The 25,960-nt window shown below is 46.2% G+C and overlaps 1 protein-coding gene across 4 annotated transcripts in view; it reads left to right on the forward strand.

Annotated features, from left to right (window-relative positions):
• DUS2 (dihydrouridine synthase 2) overlaps positions 1 to 25,960 on the forward strand; it is a 625,618-nt gene that overhangs the window by 509,560 nt on the left and 90,098 nt on the right. The gene's annotated exons all lie outside the window — the stretch shown is intronic.

Below are 25,960 nucleotides of genomic sequence, written 5' to 3' on the forward strand. Positions count from 1 at the left end.
CTTCCACACTATATGGTGGTACTGAAGCCAGACGGCTTGGTGAGACATAGTCTAAAGCTGAAATCTTTGAACACTTACATAAAGGTTCAAATCAAGATGGAGTCACTCAGAGCAGTGATAGCGAACCGGAAAGAAGGGGACTATATGGTGTCCCTGGACATCAAGGATTACCTCCATGTCCAAATTTGCCCTTCTCAACAAGGGTACATCGGGTTCGTGATACAGAACTGTCAATATCAGTTTCAAAAGTTGCCGTTGAATTATCCACGGCACCCCGGGCCTTTACCAAGGTAATGGCCGAAAAGATGACTCTCTTCAAAGAAAAGGGCATCTTAATTATCCCTTACTTGGACGATATCCTGAAAGGGGCAAGTTCCAGAGAACAGTTGGAGGTCGGAAAAGAACTATCTAAAGTAGTTCTACGATAGCACGAGTGGATTCTAAATATTCCAAAAATCGCAGCTGTGTTTTCCGATGATACGTCTGCTGTTCCCAGGAATGATTCTGGGCATAGTCCAGAAAAAGGTATTTCTCCTGGAGGGGAAAGCCAGGGAGTTATCCGACCTAGTCAGAAACCTCCTAAAACCAGGCCAAGTATCAGTGCATTAATGCACAGGAGGCCTGGGAAAAATGGTGGCTTCTTACGAAGCGATTCCATTCGGCAGATCTCACGCAAAACATTTTCAGGGAGATTTGCTGGACGAATGGTCCGGATCGCATCTTCAGATGCATCAGCGGATAACCCTGTCTCCAAGGACAAGGGTATCTCTTCTGTGGTGGTTGCAGGAGGCTCATCTACTGGAGGGCCGCAGATTCGGCATACAGGATTGGATCCTGGTGACCACGGACGCCAGCCTGAGAGGCTGGGGAGCAGTCACACAGGGAAGAAACTTCCAGGGAGTGTGGACGAGCCTGGAAAAGTCTCTTCACATAAACATTCTGGAACTAAGAGCAATCTACAATGCTCTAAACCAGGCGGAACCTCTGCTTCAAGGAAGACCGGTGTTGATCCAGTCGGACAACATCACGGCAGTCGCCCATGTAAACAGACAGGGCGGCACAAGAAGCAGGAGTGCAATGGCAGAAGCTGCCAGGATCCTTCGCTGGGCGGAGAATCACGTGATAGCATTGTCAGCAGTATTCATCCCGGACGTGGACAACTGGGAAGCAGACTTCCTCAGCAGACACGATCTTCACCCGGGAGAGTGGGGACTTCATTCAGAAGTTTTCCTCATGATAATAAACCGTTGGGAAAAACCAATGGTGGACATGATGGCGTCTCGCCTCAACAAAAAACTGGACAGGTATTGCGCCAGGTCAAGAGATCCGCAGGCAATAGCTGTGGATGCGCTGGTAACACCTTGGGTGTACCAGTCGGTATATGTGTTTCCTCCTCTGCCTCTCATACCAAAGGTATTGAGGATTATACGGCAAAGAGGAGTAAGAACGATACTAGTGGCTCCGGATTGGCCAAGAAGGACTTGGTACCCGGAACTTCAAGAGATGGTCACGGACGATCCGTGGCCTCTACCTCTGAGAAGGGACCTGCCTCAGCAGGGTCCTTGTCTTTTTCAAGACTTACCGCGGCTGCGTTTGACGGCATGGCGGTTGAACGCCAGATTCTAAAAGAAAAAGGCATTCCTGAAGAAGTCATTCCTACCTTGATTAAGGCAAGGAAAGAAGTCACCGAAAAGCATTATCACCGCATTTGGCGGAAATATGTGGCATGGTGCGAGGGTCGGAATGCTCCGACGGAGGAATTTCAACTGGGTCGTTTCCTACATTTCCTGCAATCAGGATTGTCTATGGGTCTCAAATTGGGATCTATTAAGGTTCAAATTTCGGCCCTGTCTATATTCTTCCAAAAAGAATTGGCCTCAGTTCCTGAGGTCCAGACTTTTGTCAAAGGAGTACTGCATATACAGCCTCCTGTGGTGCCTCCGGTGGCACCGTGGGATCTAAATGTAGTTTTAGATTTCCTCAAATCCCATTGGTTTGAACCACTTAAGAAGGTGGATTTGAAATATCTCACATGGAAAGTGACTATGTTACTGGCCCTGGCTTCGGCCAGGAGAGTATCAGAACTGGCGGCTTTATCTTATAAAAGTCCTTATTTAATTTTCCATTCAGATAGGGCAGAGCTGCGGACGCGTCCGCATTTTCTCCCGAAGGTGGTGTCAGCGTTTCACCTGAACCAGCCTATTGTAGTGCCTGCGGCTACAAACGACTTGGAAGACTCCAAGTTGTTGGACGTTGTCAGAGCTTAAAGATATACATTTCAAGGACGGCTGGAGTCAGAAAATCTGACTCGCTGTTTATACTGTATGCACCCAACAAGTTGGGTGCACCTGCTTCTAAGCAGTCGATTGCTCGTTGGATTTGTAACACGATTCAACTTGCACATTCTGTGGCAGGCCTACCACAGCCTAATTCTGTTAAGGCCCATTCCACAAGGAAGGTGGGCTCATCCTGGGCGGCTGCCCGAGGGGTCTCGGCATTACAACTCTGCCGAGCAGCTACGTGGTCAGGGGAGAACACGTTTGTAAAATTTTACAAATTTGATACTCTGGTTAAAGAGGACCTGGAGTTCTCTCATTCGGTGCTGCAGAGTCATCCGCACTCTCCCGCCCGTTTGGGAGCTTTGGTATAATCCCCATGGTCCTTTCAGGAACCCCAGCATCCACAAGGACGATAGAGAAAATAAGAATTTACTTACCGATAATTCTATTTCTCGGAGTCCGTAGTGGATGCTGGGCGCCCATCCCAAGTGCGGATTATCTGCAATACTTGTACATAGTTATTGCTAACTAAATCGGGTTATTGTTGTTGTGAGCCATCTTTTCAGAGGCTCCGCTGTTATCATACTGTTAACTGGGTTCAGATCACAGGTTGTACAGTGTGATTGGTGTGGCTGGTATGAGTCTTACCCGGGATTCAAAATTCCTCCCTTATTGTGTACGCTCGTCCGGGCACAGTACCTAACTGGCTTGGAGGAGGGTCATAGGGGGAGGAGCCAGTGCACACCACCTGATCCTAAAGCTTTACTTTTTGTGCCCTGTCTCCTGCGGAGCCGCTATTCCCCATGGTCCTTTCAGGAACCCCAGCATCCACTACGGACTCCGAGAAATAGAATTATCGGTAAGTAAATTCTTATTATTGTGCAGTAAAACCTTAGTGTAATGTTAGAGAGTAAATGCAACACAGTATAACCTTATTACCTTAAAAGCTGTTTGAGCGTCACCGACGCTCTGAGAATACTTAATACTATAAGAAATACACAGATACCGTGCTCAGGGTCCAACGCCTAAAATATATATTATGAATGATATACTTGCAAAAGAGTTAAACACAATACAAGTCATACACTACAATATAACATAGACTACCTAACCAGATAACTACACAGGAAATACAATACAATACAATTTAAGGGAAAATGAGTGAGAAGGAGAGAGAGAGAAATTGAGAGAGATTGGCCCACAATAACAAGAAGATCAATATAGTTGCGGAGAAACACTTACGCACAAAGGGGAAACGATCGCATGCGCCTCGATATCCAGCTCCCGATTATCAGCAATGAGAACCGTTGAAGAGAGTGAACTGGATATGGTCGGCCTGCCTATTTATGCCCCACACACAATGCAATTCAATGGTCCCTACAATCTTATTGTTCATTGGACACAGGAATTCGGCTTCGCATTATAACAAAAGGTCATAGGTTGATTCATACAGGTGGGCTGTGACTATTTCCAACAGCTCAGGTGGGAGGGAAACTGGGTTTCCCGCCGCATGGGTAATAAAGTGCAAATAAAGTAAATGTTCATAAACTTCTTATGTCCATAACTATTCGCACAAGCGATTGATCTGCTTCAAACCAACACCGGAATATTTCTAATTAAATATTCTTCCGATGGATACTAAACACCACTGTATTACTCCTGTCTGACCCTTCGTATCAAACAAAGAGGGATTTCTCTGTTCATGAACATTCTATATTAACCAAACTTGCAGAATCTATCAAAGGGACCATGATCTACAAAATACATTATATAGTGAAAATATGTAATGATTGAGTCGCACGCTACGATCACATAAACTCTACCGTAAATACGCATACCATGCGCCTGCGGGTGCCCGCGACTGTGAGTATGCGCACGTACGGGAGAGCGTACGCATGCGCAGCACGGACCTGTGTGAGGTGCAAATATGGTAGTGTGCATAGAGATATTTTTCTGACTTTGACACCCCTTTGTAGGAATTTTGTTGTCATGATATTCATTTGCTGAGATTCATCCTCTTGGTTGCTTCAAATCCGTTAAACTCTTAAGAACTGTGAGTTACGGGAGTCCATTCTTGAGTGAAGTTGGATGGTGACTAGATGATAACAGTAAATTATTGCAGTCGGTTGGCTTACTATATAAAGAGGTTTAGAAAGAAGGTTATCCAGCGCTCATGTAGGTGGGTATTTGAATTGCCCTAAGGCTGCTACCTATTTTCAGAAGTTCCTCAAGCTTCTATAGTGGTAAGGAACAATATGGGGTTAGGTGCGCCAGGTGGTCAAACTTATAATTATTTGAAAGGGATGATGTTTGAAATGATACTCAGACTAATTGTTAAATCTCACAATGGTGTTTTTTATTTTGATCAGAAAATAGAGGGGAAGGGGTGGTTTTGGATAGCTGGGGGGGGGGGGGGGGGAAGGAAAAATACAATAAATATGTTATATATATAGCAATATCCGTATTAGCGGATATGTTGATGTTTTTGTTACTAAAGTGTATTGGGGGCACTCAGGTCAGTGGCGTCCCACTTCTGCAGTGCCTAGAGTCTTGTAATGCTGTCCAGAGCCTGTATGTGGTATTTATGTTTGGTCAGAAAAAAGTGGAAGAATTGCAACAAAAATGGTGGGGGTCCCCCCGGAGGGTCGGTGCGGCAAGGGGTCCTGGTGATCGCTAAGGGTTAGGTAGTGAGGGCTCCGGACATACCGTCCGCCCCTGGGCTCTGTCAGTACACAGTGTCGCTCTTTTGAGAACACTGTGACTAACTGTGCCAATTGGGGAAGCGGTCACCGTCTTGGAGAGGGAGAAGGACAGCTGCTTCTAGCCCTGCTGGGCTGTCTGCCGTGTCCTTTCCTCTCCTACAGAGTCCCTTACCTTGTCCTCGTAGCTCCGTCTCGTTCCCTCTTGCCGGCGGCCTTCTCCGTTCTTCTTTGGCGGCGTTGTCCTCTTCCTTCCGGGTTGCTCCGATCACGTGATCAGGGTGCGAGGTCGCAATGTGTTCGGTCCGTGAAGCGGCGGCTCCCTCTCTTCCGTTTTCGTTGTTCTTTTATCTTACGGCTCTGTCTGTCTGGAGGTTAGATTGAATATTTAAGTCGTGGATAAAAGCAAGGTGCTACGTTTCCTTCATATCCAAAACCACCCCTTCCCCTCTATTTTCTGATCAAAATAAAAAACACCATTGTGAGATTTAACAATTAGTCTGAGTATCATTTCAAACATCATCCCTTTCAAATAATTATAAGTTTGTCCACCTGGCGCACCTAACCCCATATTGTACTATATAAAGAGGTTTGCAATATTTCGTTATCATGACTGACATTGACGTCCAGGAAATGAATATTATGTTCCTGGATCTCAAAGGTAAATTTGATGTTCACGTCCCGTGCATTTACTTCCTCCATCATGGAAATAAGTTCTTGTTTGGATCCCGTCCATATCATAAAGATATCGTCGATGTAGCGAGTGTAGAAGGCTATCTTGCTCCTATACTCATCTACATCAAAGAACAGGTGCTGTTCTACTGTGAACATGAATGCATTAGCGTACACCGGAGCGGCCACAGAGCCCATAGCGCAGCCGAGTACCTGCAAATAGAACTCGTTGTTAAACAGAAAATAATTTTTTGTCAGATTCAATTCCAATAATGAGAGAAAAAAATATATATCTGGACCTTCATAATGGGGATTATTGGAAATAAGAGTTTGAACAGCCCGTAGTCCCCTGTCATGTGGGATATTTGTGTATAGGCTGCTGACATTGCATGTACAGAGCCAAAATGAGGGAGGGAGGTTACCTAGGTTCCTAAGTTTTTCCAGGAACATGCTAGTATCCTTGAGGTAGTAGGCCTGGTTCTGCACGACCGGCTGCATATAAAAATCAATGTATCGAGATACATATTGTGCAGCAGGGAGTTGCGTGCCGAAATGATCGGACGCCCCCCCCCCCCCCCCCCCCCCCCCTGTTTTTGTGCAGTTTAGGAATAAGGTTGAACAGTGGAACAATAGGTGCAGTATTAAGTAGAGCCCTCTTAGTGTCTGAATCAATAATGCCGTTGTCATGTGCAGTTGTTAAAAGATCCAGAAGCTGCTGGAGATATATTTCAGTAGGATCTTTGTTAAGTTTAGTATAAACCAAAGGGTCGTCGAGATGCCGATATGCCTCTAGCTTGTAATCACTTAAATCTTGTATCACAATACCGCCCCCCTTATCGGCAGGGCGGATTGTGATATCTGTATATGTGGCCAGATCTTTGAGGGCATTAGATTCCTCTCTGGAGAGGTTATGACGAGTTTTGGGGGGATTCTTTTCCAAAAGCTCAATGTCTCCCAGTAAAGTCTTAGTAAAGACCTTAATGGTGGCATTGGTAGATATTGTGTCAAAATGTGATTTTGGGCGTATAGGACACCTTCGGTCAGCCTCATTTGGTGTAGGGACTTTTCCAAAATGTTCCTTAAGGCGCAATTGCCTATTCAGACGTGTGAGGTCTATGCGGCATTTCAGACCATCAAACTGATTGGAGGACTTTGATCTCAGATGTGGTCAAGGTCCTAGAAGATAAATTGTGAATCATTTCTTGTTTTTGGTGTTCTTTTTTGCTTTGCCTTTGGCATTGACCTCCTCGTCTGGTTCTGTTTCTCCTCCTGTATCTCTCTGGGCCCGCGTGCGGATCCCTAAAGGGATATGTTTGGTAGGTTTCTTTCTGCTAGTTGAAGCAGTATCCAAATCACTCTGTGATGTTCCACTGGATATGTCTGTCTCCAATGGAAATCTTCTTTGTCCTCGTTGTTGACGGGGTCGGAAATGTCGAGTTCCTGCTGAGGGGTTGGTGGCCCAGGTGTAGACCTTGTTTTCCTCGTAGTCACGTGTAACAGTAGAGAGCTTGTTGGACTTAAATTTAATAAGATCGGTACGGTACAGTATTTTTCGATCTGTGAGGAAAGCTTAATGAGCCATTCACCATTATCCGCAGTGGTTAATGTCGGCATGGATGTAGATTCAAGAGTTTTGATTTTGTCCCTTACAATGTTAAGTTCTCTGGTCGACTCCTCGATAACGTGGAGGATCAGGTCAAAAGATGCTTTGTTGAGGACCGCTACCCATCTGCGGCAAAAGTCAGAGTTGTGGCGGCCTATTGTGGGCATGTTCCTAATCCAGCATAGAAGTGCCATTAAACTCATATTAGAGGGAAAACAAATAGACCAACCAGTGGCCAAGCACTTTAAGTCGGCCAGACACACGTTGTCTGCCCTGCGCTATAAAATGCTTGACCAAATCCCTGAGACCAAACGGGGGGGGCGACAGAGCAAGAGCTCTGCTCCAGTTAGAAGCACGCTGGATATATCGTCTGAACACTGTAGCTCCCCATGGTCTAAATAAATTAATGACTCTCAACTGCTTTATTTAATCAGCCGAAGTGTATCTACTGTCTGCAATATACATTTTCTGTCATAGGTTATTTCTCCTGTGCAGCCTAAACATTAATGACGTACAACTATTTTTTAACATATGGCTGCCAAATTCTAGACAACTACGGTTCTATTATGCTTCTGTTTCCTGTTGTTAGGGTAACCTTGGTAACGGGTCCTATTCTGTCTCACTCTTTACACGTCACACGTCTATCATTGGGAGGAACGGAATTGATGACGTGACGGAAGTTTCCGGCGGCCGTTCGGCCAACATGCTAGCACGGTGTTATCCCTATCTATAAAGGTATGTCTCACATGTATGTGTTTTATGCCTGACGACGATTCTTATTAAATCGAAACGTAGCTCTATCTGGTTTCCAGTATATGATTGATTTAAAGTCCTATGAGTGCCGCCTACCAACCGCTATATACTATATATATATATATATATATATATATATATATACAATGGGGATAGTTGGCACTCCAAAATACTAAAGCATAGACCGGGGTGCCCTCCTTGAGATAATGCACAGTGTGGGTGTTTACAGTGTAAAAGCCAAACAGTCCATAGGCCTTATATCCACAGAAACAGGCGGCACTCCACGGATTTGATGTGAAAACAAATTCTTTTATAAAGTGAGCAGCATGACGAGTCCAACGTTTCAACACCGCGGCGAGTGTTTTTGTCAAGGACACATGGTGAAAACAAACATAATATGTGTAGTTCTTACCTTAAATACCCTTTCCTCCTCAGTTCAGTCAGACGGCTGCGGCCGGGCGGGAGAAACGCCGGCGTCCACAGCATCGGGCGGCTGTGAATGACGTCACCGTTGCTAGGTTACCGGAGACACACAACACCCGGCGCCTCCCGTTACTGAGCTGTAGAGGAAAATACAAAAAATGCAGAGCAAGTGAAACAACAGTGCAAGTAAATGATAAGAGGAAACAAACTAGAGTTTCCAACAGTGTAAGTGAGCAGCATATATTAAAAACAACTGAACGGTCATATGTAGAGATCATGTCTAAAAACTATATATAAATACATCAATGTATATCTGTAGCTACACGCTATATAATGCATACAAAGCAATGACGATATCAGGAAACAAGGGAGCAGTATACGGCTGTCAAAAAAATCACCAAAGCATATACTGGTGTCTACAGCATGCATATACTGTGCTTGGCTCATATAGTAGCAAAGCAATGACGATATCAGGAAACAAGGGAGCAGTATACAGCTGTCAAAAAAATCACCAAAGCATATACTGGTGTCTACAGCATGCATATACTGTGCTTGGCTCATATAGTAGCGCTTAAAGAAACACACTCCAGGTCAATTTTTCATTCAATCCCTGGGGAGCTATAGAGTTCAATAAGGCAATCCATCGCATTTCACGTTGTGACAGGCGTTTCTGTCTGTCACCGCCACGGTTGGAAATAGGCACATGGTCCACAATCTGGTACTTTAGACTTGAGAGAGGATGTCCAAAAGCCTTGAAATGCCGGGCTACAGGCTGATCATTGTCTTTTCCTTCGATGGCAGCTTTGATGGCTGATCGATGAAGCGCCATACGTTCTTTAAATGTTCTAATAGTCTGTCCCACGTACAGTAACCCGCACGGACAGATAATGACATACATGACGTACTGCGTGCTGCAGGTAACGAAGTGATGTATAATGTGTTTTTTGCCCGTGACCGGGTGTAAAAAGAAGGAGCCTGAGATAAGGTAGTTACATGTAGTACATGAGGGGCATTTATAGCAACCTTTACGGGTTGATGTTCTGACTGCCGGGGAGATATCTGTATGTACCAATAGATCGCGTAGGTTGCGTCCACGCTTGTAACTCGGCATCACTGTTTTGTTATGGAAACACGGCAACGTGTTGTCACTTTTCACAATTGGCCACAGGGCACTAACTGCCCTTGGAATAACTGAACTTGCCGTGGTGAACTCAGTGACTAGTGGAATCTTTTCAAATGTTGTATCGTCCCTTTTAGGCTGTAGAAGCATGGCCCGTGTTTGCTTGATGACTTCGGCCTTCTGTTGTAGAAGTTTGTTGTATGGATATCCCCTAACTCTAAATCTATCCACCACTTGTGATAATGCTTGATCTAGCTCACCCGGATTACTTGTGATGCGGGCCACCCTAGTCATCTGGGATTTGGGCAATCCCGCCTTCAAAGCTGGCGGATGGAAGCTTGAATGTTCCAGGAGTGTATTCCGATCTGTCGGTTTATGATACACAGCCGTATGAATTTGGCCATCTTTTATGGAGATGGACACATCCAAGTACTGTATCACATCTTTACTATACTGATAGGTAAACCGGATGGGTGACTCTGTCAAATTGATGTAGCACAGGAGTTGTTTTAAACTGTCTTCGTCGCCTATCCAAAATAAGATCAGATCATCAATGTACCGTTTGTACAGTAAGATGTTGGAGCTGATGGACGGGTTTGAGAAGAACAAGTCCCGTTCTTTAGCAAACATATATACATTGGCTAGCGACGGTGCGATGCAAGATCCCATCGCGCAGCCCGTGATTTGTTCAAAATATTTCCCATTGTGCAAGAAGTAATTGCGCTGGAGGGTTAGTTGCAACAGAGTGATATATAAATCTATATCAATCAGATTGAACTGGTTGTGTTCCAAGAATGTTCTCATAATTTCCAGCCCCTCAGTGTGTGGAATTACTGAATATAAGTTCTTAACATCCATAGTACACATAATGGTATCAACGGGTAGAGTGTCCATGGTGTTTAAGATGTTCAACAGGTCTGTGGTATCCCGTAAATGTGTAGGTTGTTTAATCACAAACGGCTGTATCATCAAATCAAGAAATTTGGAGATCGGGTAATAGAGAGAGTCTCTTGCTGAGATTATAGGTCTAATAGGAGGTCTAACAGCATCTTGGTGGATCTTGGGTAGAGAGTAGATCACAGGCACTTTCGGATGTTTCTGCGTTAGTCCCAATCTACTTTTCTCATCAATTTTTCCTTGATTCTGAGCTGTGGAAAGAATTCTATCCACTTCTAGTTTATAGCGGGCTGTGGGATTGCTTAGAAGTTTTCTATAGGTGGTATGGTCAGATAGGAGTACATCTAGATCTTTAATGTACTGTTCTTTATCTTGTATGATGATTGCCCCACCTTTGTCCGCCGGACGGACAATAATTGAAGAATCCTGGGATAGTGATTTTAAAGCTCTTTGTTCCCCCTGTGTAAGATTGGAAAAAATCTTGGGTTTGGCCTTCTCATATTTGTCAACGGCGCTATCAAGCAGTCTTGAAAAAGATTTGATCGATGCATTTGTGCTTTGTGGGTCAAACGTAGAAGTAGATTTTGTAAATGTAACTCCCTGCGGAGTACTGGGTTGATGCTGAAAAAATTAGCGCAATCTGAGAGACCTCTCAAAGCGATATTGTTCCGTGCGCCATTTAAATGCATCGTGTTTGTTTGTGGGAATAAAGGACAGTCCTTTATTTAGCAATCTCGTTTCATCTGCTGACAAGGATCGTGAAGATAGATTGAATATTAAATTTAAGTTTTCTTCTTGGTCTTGGTGCCGGCAGGAGGTTTTGTAGTGAACAATTACAGACGGGACCTGATACAATACAAAAAAAGTAAATTATCAGTGGTATTGGCGGATTATGAAGAACACAAAGTATATCGCTGGCTGCACGGCTCTGAAGTCCCCCACCCGAGGTTTACCTACAAACGGCAATCATGGCGCAATAAACAATATAAGAATCCAAAGAGACAGGATTCAGACAACAGCGACAGCGATTTTTTAGTCCAGGATTCGGACGACGCACGATCGCCCAACAGATCCATTCCAAGAGCAGTGACCAAGCCAGTCGCCGATACCATCCCTTCCACCAGCGTACACGAAGGGGGCAACAGAACCAGAGGCTCTACAAAACCTCCTGCCGGCACCAAGACCAAGAAGAAAACTTAAATTTAATATTCAATCTATCTTCATGATCCTTGTCAGCAGATGAAACGAGATTGCTAAATAAAGGACTGTCCTTTATTCCCACAAACAAACACGATGCATTTAAATGGCGCACGGAACAATATCGCTTTGAGAGGTCTCTCAGATTGCGCTAATTTCTCTGACGTCCTAAGTGGATGCTGGGGACTCCGTCAGGACCATGGGGAATAGCGGCTCCGCAGGAGACAGGGCACAAAAGTAAAAGCTTTAGGATCAGGTGGTGTGCACTGGCTCCTCCCCCTATGACCCTCCTCCAAGCCTCAGTTAGGTTTTTGTGCCCGGCCGAGAAGGGTGCAATCTAGGTGGCTCTCCTAAAGAGCTGCTTAGAGTAAAAGTTTTATTAGGTTTTTTATTTTCAGTGAGTCCTGCTGGCAACAGGCTCACTGCAACGAGGGACTTAGGGGAGAAGAAGTGAACTCACCTGCGTGCAGGATGGATTGGCTTCTTAGGCTACTGGACACTAGCTCCAGAGGGACGATCACAGGTACAGCCTGGATGGGTCACCGGAGCCGCGCCGCCGACCCCCTTGCAGATGCTGAAGAAGGTCCAGAAATCGGCGGCTGAAGACTTCTCAGTCTTCATGAGGTAGCGCACAGCACTGCAGCTGTGCGCCATTGCTCTCAGCACACTTCACACCAACGGTCACTGAGGGTGCAGGGCGCTGGGGGGGGCGCCCTGAGCAGCAATGAAAATACCTATACTGGCTAAAAATACATCACATATAGCCTCTGGGGCTATATGGATGTATTTAACCCCTGCCAGGTTGTCAGAAAAACGGGAGAAGAAGCCCGCCGAAAAGGGGGCGGGGCCTATTCTCCTCAGCACACAGCGCCATTTTCCCTCACAGAACTGCTGGTGGGAAGGCTCCCAGGCTCTCCCCTGCACTGCACTACAGAAACAGGGTTAAAACAGAGAGGGGGGGCACTTATTTGGCGATATGATTATATATTAAGATGCTATAAGGGGAAAACACTTATATAAAGGTTGTCCCTGTATAATTATAGCGTTTTGGTGTGTGCTGGCAAACTCTCCCTCTGTCTCCCCAAAGGGCTAGTGGGGTCCTGTCCTCTATCAGAGCATTCCCTGTGTGTGTGCTGGGTGTCGGTACGTGTGTGTCGACATGTATGAGGACGATGTTGGTGAGGAGGCGGAGCAATTGCCTGTAATGGTGATGTCACTCTCTAGGGAGTCGACACCGGAATGGATGGCGTATTTAGGGAATTACGTGATAATGTCAACACGCTGCAAGGTCGGTTGACGACATGAGACGGCCAGCAAACAAATTAGTACCTGTCCAGGCGTCTCAAACACCGTCAGGGGCTTTAAAACGCCCATTTACCTCAGTCGGTCGACACAGACACAGACAGGGACACTGACTCCAGTGTCGACGGTGAAGAAACAAACGTATTTTCCTTTAGGGCCACACGTTACATGTTAAGGGCAATGAAGGAGGTGTTACATATTTCTGATACTACTAGTACCACAAAAAAGGGTATTATGTGGGGTGTGAAAAAACTACCTGTAGTTTTTCCTGAATCAGATAAATTAAATGAAGTGTGTGATGATGCGTGGGTTTCCCCCGATAGAAAATTATTGGCGGTATACCCTTTCCCGCCAGAAGTTATGGCGCGTTGGGAAACACCCCTTAGGGTGGATAAGGCGCTCACACGCTTATCAAAACAAGTGGCGTTACCATCTCCAGATACGGCCGCCCTCAAGGAGCCAACTGATAGGAGGCTGGAAAATATCCTAAAAAGTATATACACACATACTGGTGTTATACTGCGACCAGCGATCGCCTCAGCCTGGATGGGCAGCGCTGGGGTGGCTTGGTCGGATTCCCTGACTGAAAATATTGATACCCTTGACAGGGACAGTATTTTATTGACTATAGAGCATTTAAAGGATGCATTTCTATATATGCGAGATGCACAGAGGGATATTTGCACTCTGGCATCAAGAGTAAGTGCGATGTCCATATCTACCAGAAGATGTTTATGGACACGACAGTGGTCAGGTGATGCAGATTCCAAACGGCACATGGAAGTATTGCCGTATAAAGGGGAGGAGTTATTTGGGGTCGGTCCATCGGACCTGGTGGCCACGGCAACAGCTGGAAAATCCACCTTTTTTACCCCAAGTCACATCTCAGCAGAAAAAGACATCGTCTTTTCAGCCTCAGTCCTTTCGTCCCCATAAGGGCAAGCGGGCAAAAGGCCAGTCATATCTGCCCAGGGATAGAGGAAAGGGAAGAAGACTGCAGCAGGCAGCCCATTCCCAGGAACAGAAGCCCTCCACCGCTTCTGCCAAGTCCTTAGCATGACGCTGGGGCCGTACAAACAGGTGCGGTGGGGGGTCGTCTCAAGAGTTTCAGCACGCAGTGGGCTCACTCGCAAGTGGACCCCTGGATCCTACAAGTAGTATCCCAGGGGTACAGATTGGAAATTCGAGACGTCTCCCCCTCGCAGGTTCCTGAAGTTTGCTTTACCAACGTCTCCCTCCGACAGGGAGGCAGTATTGGAAACAATTCACAAGCTGTATTCCCAGCAGGTGATAATCAAAGTACCCCTCCTACAACAAGGAAAGGGGTATTATTCCACACTATATTGTGGTACTGAAGCCAGACGGCTCGGTGAGACCTATTCTAAATCTGAAATATTTGAACACTTACATACAAAGGTTCAAATCAAGATGGAGTCACTCAGAGCAGTGATAGCGAACCAGGAAGAAGGGGACTATATGGTGTCCCTGGACATCAGGGATGCTTACCTCCATGTCCCAATTTGCCCTTCTCACCAAGGGTACCTCAGGTTCGTGGTACAGAACTGTCACTATCAGTTTCAGACGCTGCCGTTTGGATTGTCCACGGCACCCCGGGTCTTTACCAAGGTAATGGCCGAAATGATGATTCTTCTTCAAAGAAAATGGACGATCGCCTGATAAGGGCAAGGTCCAGAGAACAGTTGGAGGTCGGAGTAGCACTATCTCAAGTAGTTCTACGACAGCACGGGTGGATTCTAAATATTCCAAAATCGCAGCTGTTTCCGACGACACGTCTGCTGTTCCTAGGGATGATTCTGGACACAGTCCAGAAAAGGGTGTTTCTCCCGGAGAAGAAAGCCAGGGAGTTATCCGAGCTAGAACTTTTCAGTGGGTTCTGCTGGAAAAATGGTCCGGATCGCATCTTCAGATGCATCAGCGGATAACCCTGTCTCCAAGGACAAGGGTGTTTCTTCTGCGGTGGCTGCAGAGTGCTCATCTACTAAAGGGCCGCAGATTCGGCATTCAGGACTGGGTCCTGGTAACCACGGATGCCAGCCTGAGAGGCTGGGGAGCAGTCACACAGGAAAAAAAAAAAAAAAATTTCCAGGGAGTGTGATCAAGTCTGGAGACTTCTCTCCACATAAATATACTGGAGCTAAGGACAATTTACAATGCTCTAAGCTTAGCAAGACCTCTGCTTCAAGGTCAGCCGGTATTGATCCAGTGGGACAACATCACGGCAGTCGCCCACGTAAACAGACAGGGCGGCACAAGAAGCAGGAGGGCAATGGCAGAAACTGCAAGGATTCTTCGCTGGGCGGAAAATCATGTGATAGCACTGTCAGCAGTGTTCATTCCGGGAGTGGACATGACCTCCACCCGGGAGAGTGGGGACTTCATCGGGAAGTCTTCCACATGATTGTGAACCGTTGGGAAAGACCAAAGGTGGACATGATGGCGTCCCGCCTGAACAAAAAACTGGACAGGTATTGCGCCAGGTCAAGAGACCCTCAGGCAATAGCTGTGGACGTTCTGGTAACACCGTGGGTGTACCAGTCGGTGTATGTGTTCCCTCCTCTGCTTCTCATACCCAAGGTACTGAGAATTATAAGACGTAGAGGAGTAAGAACTATACTCGTGGCTCCGGATTGGCCAAGAAGGACTTGGTACCCGGAACTTCAAGAAATGCTCACAGAGGACTCATGGCCTCTGCCGCTAAGAAGGGACTTGCTTCGCGGCTGCGTTTGACGGCATGGCGGTGGAACGCCGGATCCTAAGGGAAAAAGGCATTCCGGAAGAGGTCATTCCTACCCTGGTCAAAGCCAGGAAGGAGGTGACCGCACAACATTATCACCACATGTGGCGAAAATATGTTGCGTGGTGTGAGGCCAGGAAGGCCCCACGAAGAAATTTCAACTCGGTCGATTCCTGCATTTCCTGAAAACAGGAGTGTCTATGGGCCTCAAATTGGGGTCCATTAAGGTTCAAATTTCGGCCCTGTCAATTTTCTTCCAGAAAGAATTGGCTTCAGTTCCTGAAGTCCAGAAGTTTGTCAAGGGAGTACTGCATATACAACCCCCTTTTGTGCCTCCAGTGGCACTGTGGGATCTCAACGTAGTTCTGGGATTCCTCAAATCACATTGGTTTAAACCGCTCAAATCTGTGGATTTGAAATATCTCACATGAAAAGTGACCATGCTGTTGGCCCTGGCCTCGGCCAGGCGAGTGTCAGAATTGGCGGCTTTGTCTCACAAAGCCCATATCTGATTGTCCATTCGGACGGGGCAGAGTTGCGGACTCGTCCCCAGTTTCTCCCTAAGGTGGTGTCAGCGTTTCACCTGCACCAGTTTATTGTGGTACCTGCGGCTACTAGGGACTTGGAGGACTCCAAGTTGCTAGATGTTGTCAGGGCCCTGAAAATATAGGTTTCCAGGACGGCTGGAGTCAGGAAAACTGACTTGCTGTTATCCTGTAGGCACCCAAAAATCTGGGTGCTCTTGCTTCTAAGCAGACGATTGCTAGTTGGATGTGTAGTACAATTCAGCTTGCACATTCTGTGGCAGCACTGCCACAGCCAAAATATGTAAATGCCCATTCCACAAGGAAGGTGGGCTCATCTTGGGCGGCTGCCCGAGGGGTCTCGGCTTTACAACTTTGCCGAGCTGCTACTTGGTCAGGGGCACACCCTGGCTGAGGAGGACCTGGAGTTCTCTCATTCGGTGCTGCAGAGTCATCCGCACTCTCCCGCCCGTTTGGGAGCTTTGGTATCATCCCCATGGTCCTGACGGAGTCCCCAGCATCCACTTAGGACGTCAGAGAAAATAAGAATTTACTTACCGATAATTCTATTTCTCGTAGTCCATAGTGGATGCTGGGCGCCCATCCCAAGTGCGGATTGTCTGCAATACTTGTACATAGTTATTGTTACAAAAATCGGGTTATTATTGTTGTGAGCCATCTTTTCAGAGGCTCCGCTGTTATCATGCGGTTAACTGGGTTCAGATCACAAGTTGTACAGTGTGATTGGTGTGGCTGGTATGAGTCTTACCCGGGATTCAAAATCCTTCCTTATTGTGTACGCTCGTCCGGGCACAGTATCCTAACTGAGGCTTGGAGGAGGGTCATAGGGGGAGGAGCCAGTGCACACCACCTGATCCTAAAGCTTTTACTTTTGTGCCCTGTCTCCTGCGGAGCCGCTATTCCCCATGGTCCTGACGGAGTCCCCAGCATCCACTATGGACTACGAGAAATAGAATTATCGGTAAGTAAATTCTTATTTTTTTCAGCATCAACCCAGTACTCCGCAGGGAGTTACATTTACAAAATCTACTTCTACGTTTGACCCACAAAGCACAAATGCATCGATCAAATCTTTTTCAAGACTGCTTGATAGCGCCGTTGACAAATATGAGAAGGCCAAACCCAAGATTTTTTCCAATCTTACACAGGGGGAACAAAGAGCTTTAAAATCACTATCTCAGGATTCTTCAATTATTGTCCGTCCGGCGGACAGAGGTGGGGCAATCATCATACAAGATAAAGAACAGTACATTAAAGATCTAGATGTACTCCTATCTGACCATACCACCTATAGAAAACTTCTAAGCAATCCCACAGCCCGCTATAAACTAGAAGTGGATAGAATTCTTTCCACAGCTCAGAATCAAGGAAAAATTGATGAGAAAAGTAGATTGGGACTAACGCAGAAACATCCGAAAGTGCCTGTGATCTACTCTCTACCCAAGATCCACAAAGATGCTTAGACCTCCTATTAGACCTATAATCTCAGCAAGAGACTCTCTCTATTACCCGATCTCCAAATTTCTTGATTTGATGATACAGCCGTTTGTGATTAAACAACCTACACATTTACGGGATACCACAGACCTGTTGAACATCTTAAACACCATGGACACTCTACCCGTTGATACCATTATGTGTACTATGGATGTTAAGAACTTATATTCAGTAATTCCACACACTGAGGGGCTGGAAATTATGAGAACATTCTTGGAACACAACCAGTTCAATCTGATTGATATAGATTTATATATCACTCTGTTGCAACTAACCCTCCAGCGCAATTACTTCTTGCACAATGGGAAATATTTTGAACAAATCACGGGCTGTGCGATGGGTTCTTGCATCGCACCGTCGCTAGCCAATGTATATATGTTTGCTAAAGAACGGGACTTGTTCTTCTCAAACCCGTCCATCAGCTCCAACATCTTACTGTACAAATGGTACATTGATGATCTGATCTTATTTTGGATAGGCGACGAAGACAGTTTAAAACAACTCCTGTGCTACATCAATTTGACAGTCACCCATCCGGTTTACCTATCAGTATAGTAAAGATGTGATACAGTACTTGGATGTGTCCATCTCCATAAAAGATGGCCAAATTCATACGGCTGTGTATCATAAACCGACAGATCGGAATACACTCCTGGAACATTCAAGCTTCCATCCGCCAGCTTTGAAGGCGGGATTGCCCAAATCCCAGATGACTAGGGTGGCCCGCATCACAAGTAATCCGGGTGAGCTAGATCAAGCATTATCACAAGTGGTGGATAGATTTAGAGTTAGGGGATATCCATACAACAAACTTCTACAACAGAAGGCCGAAGTCATCAAGCAAACACGGGCCATGCTTCTACAGCCTAAAAGGGACGATACAACATTTGAAAAGATTCCACTAGTCACTGAGTTCACCACGGCAAGTTCAGTTATTCCAAGGGCAGTTAGTGCCCTGTGGCCAATTGTGAAAAGTGACAACACGTTGCCGTGTTTCCATAACAAAACAGTGATGCCGAGTTACAAGCGTGGACGCAACCTACGCGATCTATTGGTAAATACAGATATCTCCCCGGCAGTCAGAACATCAACCCGTAAAGGTTGCTATAAATGCCCCTCATGTACTACATGTAACTACCTTATCTCAGGCTCCTTCTTTTTACACCCGGTCACGGGCAAAAAACACATTATACATCACTTCGTCACCTGCAGCACGCAGTACGTCATCTATGTCATTATCTGTCCGTGCGGGTTACTGTACGTGGGACAGACTATTAGAACATTTAAAGAACGTATGGCGCTTCATCGATCAGCCATCAAAGCTGCCATCGAAGGAAAAGACAATGATCAGCCTGTAGCCCGGCATTTCAAGGCTTTTGGACATCCTCTCTCAAGTCTAAAGTACCAGATTGTGGACCATGTGCCTATTTCCAACCGTGGCGGTGACAGACAGAAACGCCTGTCACAACGTGAAATGCGATGGATTGCCTTATTGAACTCTATAGCTCCCCAAGGATTGAATGAAAAATTGACCTGGAGTGTGTTTCTTTAAGCGCTACTATATGAGCCAAGCACAGTATATGCATGCTGTAGACACCAGTATATGCTTTGGTGATTTTTTTGACAGCTGTATACTGCTCCCTTGTTTCCTGATATCGTCATTGCTTTGCTACTATATGAGCCAAGCACAGTATATGCATGCTGTAGACACCAGTATATGCTTTGGTGATTTTTTTGACAGCTGTATACTGCTCCCTTGTTTCCTGATATCGTCATTGCTTTGTATGCATTATATAGCGTGTAGCTACAGATATACATTGATGTATTTATATATAGTTTTTAGACATGATCTCTACATATGACCGTTCAGTTGTTTTTAATATATGCTGCTCACTTACACTGTTGGAAACTCTAGTTTGTTTCCTCTTATCATTTACTTGCACTGTTGTTTCACTTGCTCTGCATTTTTTGTATTTTCCTCTACAGCTCAGTAACGGGAGGCGCCGGGTGTTGTGTGTCTCCGGTAACCTAGCAACGGTGACGTCATTCACAGCCGCCCGATGCTGTGGACGCCGGCGTTTCTCCCGCCCGCCGCAGCCGTCTGACTGAACTGAGGAGGAAAGGGTATTTAAGGTAAGAACTACACATATTATGTTTGTTTTCACCATGTGTCCTTGACAAAAACAAGTGCCGCCTGTTTCTGTGGATATAAGGCCTATGGACTGTTTTGGCTTTTACACTGCAAACACCCACACTGTATATATATATATATATATATATATATATATATATATATATATATATATATATATATATATATACACACACATACTTGTCCAGTGCAGCTTTATTGTGATGATAATTTCGGCATTGTCTATGACTGTGTGTGCCTGTATCTGCCGTGTGGTTTCATTCTCAGTGTTTCTCAGATATAACTGTCACTATATTCTGTACCCTAAGGAGCTAGGTGCATCTCTGTCCGCTAATATAGTGCGTCACAGTATATATTCAATACAGTACGTATATTTTACTGTGTACTCAGTCACATAATACCGGATTTATTCGCAGGTATTGTACTTTGTCTGGCATATCATACTAAATCGCTCTGTTGTTGCATTCTCACGTAATATCTAACCGAAAGGGCAGTAAATCTATGGAAGCTCCTGCATCATGCAGGCATGCTCCAGGGATTTACCAGAGGGGAAAGTGTTATATGACGGTCTGTGTACTAATTGTCATACGCCTCCCAGTCAGTCTGCAGCTCCTGCACTTGCAATGGAACCATCCTGGGCTGCGTCGCCAACTTACTGGGTACTCTGGTGGAACGCATAGCGCCCCCTATGGGACCACCAGTGTACTGCCACCTCTTATTGACCCTGTCTAACCAACTGCAGCAAATAAATCAGTCTCTGGTAAGACAGAAACCTACATCAGGTCACTCCCGTGTCTGATGTCTTATCTGAACAGGTGGAGGAACATACGGTCCTGTCAAACACTGAATTCTGTGTTACTGATGAGGATTCTCCCTTGCAGAATGATGTCCCTGACTTAGTGGTTGCTAATAGCATATCCTAAATAGGATTACACTACTGTGGCAAAGAAAACTGATAAGTTTAAACAGCAGAGGGTGGTTAAAACTATATTACACCATTCTGATCATATTGTGAACATCAGATTGGTACCCTGGTCTAATTCAGGGAGGAAATTCCCTCTGCCAAGATGCTATTCTCTCCCTGCAGAATTATGTAACAAATGGGAAACTCCACTGCTGGTGGATTCTCATGTCACCCTCCTCGTGGTGTCATCCACTGTGCCTGTCACCACTGTCACCTCACTGAAGGAACAGACAGATAAGCATGTGGAGGGGTGCCTGAAGTATGTATATTCCCTTAATGGAGCCATTCATAGACCTACTATAGTTGCCTGTTGGGCTGCAAAAGGTATTGAGGCGTGGGTTCAGGCATTAGAGGAAGAGCTGCCCGAGGAAATATCTGACAATGCCAGACAGTATCTGTCTCACAATACCACCACCACCTAATACGTTCTGGAGGCGTCCTCTGAGGCGGGTGTATTGGCAGCCAATGTGTCAACCATGTCTGTCCTGGCTCGCCGCATATTGTGGTTAAGGTCATGGAAAGTGGACCTGGGCTCCAAAAGACCTTGGAGGTACTCCCCTTCACTGGGGACATTGTTTGAGGAAGACATAAATAAAATAGTGTCTGAAATAGCAGCCGTTAAGACGGCTTTTCTCCCACTACTAATCCTTCTGCAGAAATCAATAAATACCACTTTCTCCGGCTGGGTCCACAGGTTATCCACAGGATAACATTGGGATATGCCGGAGCGACAGCAGAAATGGCACCAAATATTCACAAGCTTTCTGGCCTCCCAGGATGCATCGGGCTCATCCATATAATCCCGCCCACCGACTCAGTCAAATCAGTTTTTTGTTTGGTGTGGCAGGAGCAGGACCAGGACCATGGTCATAGGGCTGCTGTGTTTTTGGCAGCCCTGAGCTTTATTTCATTTATTTTTATAGTCTTACTATGTTTTGAGTGATCTTTCTTAACAGCGTCTTAAACGCATGCTAGAAAGAGTCGCTCCAACAACTTACCTCCGGTTATTAGTGCTGTCTCGGCGGGCGTCTGTGTCGGATGTTCTAGCAGGTCCAGCAGACGTTACCAGGCTGTGGCCGGAGCATGGGGAGAAGGTAGGGCATCGGTTCCACTTACTAGGGGAATTCGGACACAGCCGCACTATATTGGTGGCGACTACAAACAGTGGTTGATGCGCCGCCACCCTTAGGTGCTCCAGCGTTATGCTTTAGGGATCATAGACGCCAGGACTAGGTTGAGGCCGCGATCCCTGGAGTTTGTCAGCAGGGGGAGTCAGACGCTCTCCTGGTCGCCCCTCCCCCGAGTTCATGACCAGTTTCCATACGTCTCCCGTCCATGAACTGATTGCCTCACTTCCGGCTCAGACGCTACCACGAGGGAACTCGGTCGCAGCTTAGGCCGCTGCGACTGTGTACACTGGTGTTTACAGCCAAGACCGGGTCACGGACAGGAGCGTCTGCATACACTAATCGTTCATTGAGCGTCTGTGTCCTTTATCAGTTACCGGAGCGGCAGTGTACACTAGTAGCGTCTGGAACCATTCAGCGTCTTTCGAGCGTATTAATCGATCCTGGAAGTGGGGTGAGTCTCCCTATATCCCACTCTACTGAGTAACGGTTATACAGTACTAAAATTCTATCTACTATGTATAATGAATAGTTAATGTTGGTACACAATGCATATGAGGCCTGTACAGTACTGTTGTTTTCTGCATTATATGACTGAAAAACTTATTGAAATAGCTGTTTAAAACAGAAACGGTAAATTGTAGTCCTACATACTGGAAAAGTATTTTTGTGGTTGATTATATACTCATATGACAATTGCTAATATTTAACATGTGACTGACTGCTAGTGTGATTGCTCACTTTTATATGTTTGTCAGTATTGTTTCTGAACCTCAGTTCACGTGCTAGGGTTGTGGTCAGATTGATATCACTTCTATATTTATATAAGTGATACCAGTCACAGAGAGTGTAGTTTATTGTATAAACAGGATATTTACCATGTCTGTGAGCAGCAAAAGTGACGAGGATACTTTATCAGGGACTCCTACACCCTTAACATGTCTATCTTGTAAAGTAAGGGGTGTTAGTCCAGTATCGTAACTTATGACGCGTTATGTGCAAACTGTTGTGCGTATCAGCAAACTAAAAGACAGGTTCAGCAACCAGTAGATCCACCATGGGGTGTGTTTGCACAGACTTTGTCTACAATAGCTGACAGATTAGCACCTGCGGTGCCACACCCGTCAGTAGGATACACTATTAACCCTTACATGCAGCTCCCTTCTGGTGGGAAACCAGGGTAGACACATCTATGTTACAGGCTACACAAGACGATACAACAGATGAGGATACTGTGTATTCAAATTCCCCATATGACGACCAGTTGGAGGGTTTCAGCTCAGAGGTTATAGCTGAGCTTATTGATGCCATGAAGGCTATTCTGTCTCTGGAAGAATCAGCCAAGGCAATAACAAAATCTAAATGACCTGTGTTTAAACGTCAAAAGACAGTTAGGATTGAGTTTCCAGGGTCAGAAGATCGGACGGAAATTATGGAAGAATCTTGGGCTACACCCAATAAGAAATAGAGAATTCCGAAAAAGTGGGATTCTTACTATCCTTTTCAGGTTGAGGACTGTTCTAAAAGATAAGTTCCTCCTAAAGTAGATGCACATGTCGTGCGACTTGTGCAAAAATCTATTTTACCATTACCCTCTACCTCATTGAATGATGTCACAGATAGAAGAGTAGAAGGTTTCTTTAAAAACATTTTCTCCTTTGTCCTAGAGGATGCTGCGGACTCCAAAAGGACCATGGGGTATAGACTGGATCCGCAGGAGACATGTGCACTTTAAGACTTTAATGGGCGTGAACTGGCTCCTCCCTCTATGCCTCTCCTCCAGACCTCAGTTAGATTCTATGCCAAGAGGAGACTGGTCACACACTAGGGGAGCTCTACAGAGATTCTCTAAAAAAGACTTTTGTTAGGTTTATTATTTTCAGGGAGCACTGCTGGCAACAGGCTCCCTGCTTCGTGGGACTGAGGAGAGAGAAGCAGACCTACTTCTGTGAGTTCAAAGGCTCTGCTTCTTAGGCTACTGGACACCATTAGCTCCAGAGGGTCTGATCACTTGGTGCGCCTAGCTGTTCGTTCCCAGAGCCGCGCCGCCATCCCCCTCACAGAGCCTGAAGTAAGAAGCCGGGTGAGTAGCAGAAGCAAGAAGACTTCAGAGGCGGCAGAAGACTTCAGTTCTTCCTTGAGGTACCGCGCAGCGGTCGCGCTGCGCACCATAGCTCCCACACACACAAGGCACTACATGGGTGCAGGGCTCAGGGGGGGTGCCCTGGGCAGCAATAAAACTTCTAACTGAGACTGGCAAGTTGGTATACAGTGCATAGGCATATCTTCACAGCTTGCTGCAGAGACGCTGCTCCTGGCTCTTTACTGCTGTCACAAGTAACAGGGGGGGGGGTACACAAATTTGGTGTTGGTTACTATTATATAAAAGCGCTTATAGGTCTGGGGCATTATTTAATTCTTTCAGACCGGTGAGGCCCTGGGTGTGAGCTGGCAAACTCCCTCTCTGTCTCCCTGAAGGGCATTACTGTGGGTCTGTCCCCTATAGCCCAGTGTGTTTGTGGGTGTCGGTACGCGTGTGTCGACATGTCTGAGGCTGAATGCTCTTCCCAGGAGGAGGCTGTGGTGGGGGCTGAACAGAATGAGGGAGTGACTCCGTCGGCACCGCCGACTGCTGATTGGGTAGAGATGTGGAGTGTTTTAAATACAAGTGTGGCTTTGTTGCACAAGAGGTTGGACAAATCTGAGGCTCAGAACCAAGCATGGAGTCAATCCATGGGAAATGTTTTGTCACAATCTCAGACTCCCTCAGGGTCCCAGAAACTTTCATTTACCCAGATAGCAGACACAGATACCGCCACGGATTCCGACTCCAGTGTCGACTATAATGATGCCAAGTTACATCCTAAGGTGGCTAAGAGTATTCAGTACTTGATTGTGGCAATAAAAGAAGTGTTACATATCACAGAAGACCCCGCTGTTCCTGAGACAAGGGTCTGTATGTTTAAGGGAAAGAAACCTGAGGTAACGTTTCCTCCCTCTCATGAACTGAACGCTCTTTTTGAAAAAGCTTGGGAATCTCCTGACAAGAGACTACTGATTCCCAGGAGGATTTTTATGGCGTATCCATTTCCCTCGGGGGATAGGTAACGGTGGGAATCCTCCCCTATGGTGGACAAAGCCCTGGCGCGTTTGTCCAAGAGGGTGGTGCTACCGTCCCCGGACACGGCAACACTTAAAGATCCTGCCGATCGTAAGCAGGAAACTACCTTGAAATCTATTTATGTCACATCAGGGACGCTGCAGTCTATCTAAAAGACGCTGCGAGAGATATTGGCTTCTTGGCTTCAAGAGCCAATGAAATGGCAATCTCGGCTAGGAGGATGTTGTGGACGCATCAATGGAATGGTGATGCTGATTCTAAAAAGGCTATGGGAGGCTCTGCCCTTCAAAGGTGAAGTTTTGTTTGGTGAAGGACTCGCGGACCTGGTTTCTACAGCTACTGCGGGTAAGTCGTCCTTTTTGCCTTTTGTCCCTCCACAGGAAAAGAAAACCCCTCAATACCAGATGCAGTCCTTTCGGTCTCATAAGTTCAGGAAAGGACGAGGGTCCTCTCTCCTTGCTGCTAGAGGTAAGGGAAAAGGAAAAAGATCGCCGGCTGTGGCAAGCTCCCAGGAGCTGAAGTCCTCCCCGGCTTCTGCCAAATCCACCGCATGACGCTGGGGCTCCGCTGCGGGAGTCCGCACCGGTGGGGGCGCATCTTCAGCTCTTCAGTCAGGTCTGGGTTCACTCGGGCCTGGATCCTTGGGTGCTGGAAATTGTGACCCAAGGATACAAACTGGAGTTTCAAGACGTGCCTCCGCACCGATTTTTAAAATCGGCCGTGCCAGCTTCTCTTCCAGAAAAAGAGGTAGTGTGTGCGGCAATACAAAAGCTGTGTCGGCAGCAAGTCATTGTCGTGGTACCCCCGTTACAGCGGGGGGAAGGGTTTTATTCAACCCTGTTCGTGGTCCCGAA

Source organism: Pseudophryne corroboree, chromosome 11, assembly GCF_028390025.1.
Source record: "Pseudophryne corroboree isolate aPseCor3 chromosome 11, aPseCor3.hap2, whole genome shotgun sequence".
NCBI classification, from domain to species: Eukaryota; Metazoa; Chordata; class Amphibia; order Anura; family Myobatrachidae; genus Pseudophryne; species Pseudophryne corroboree.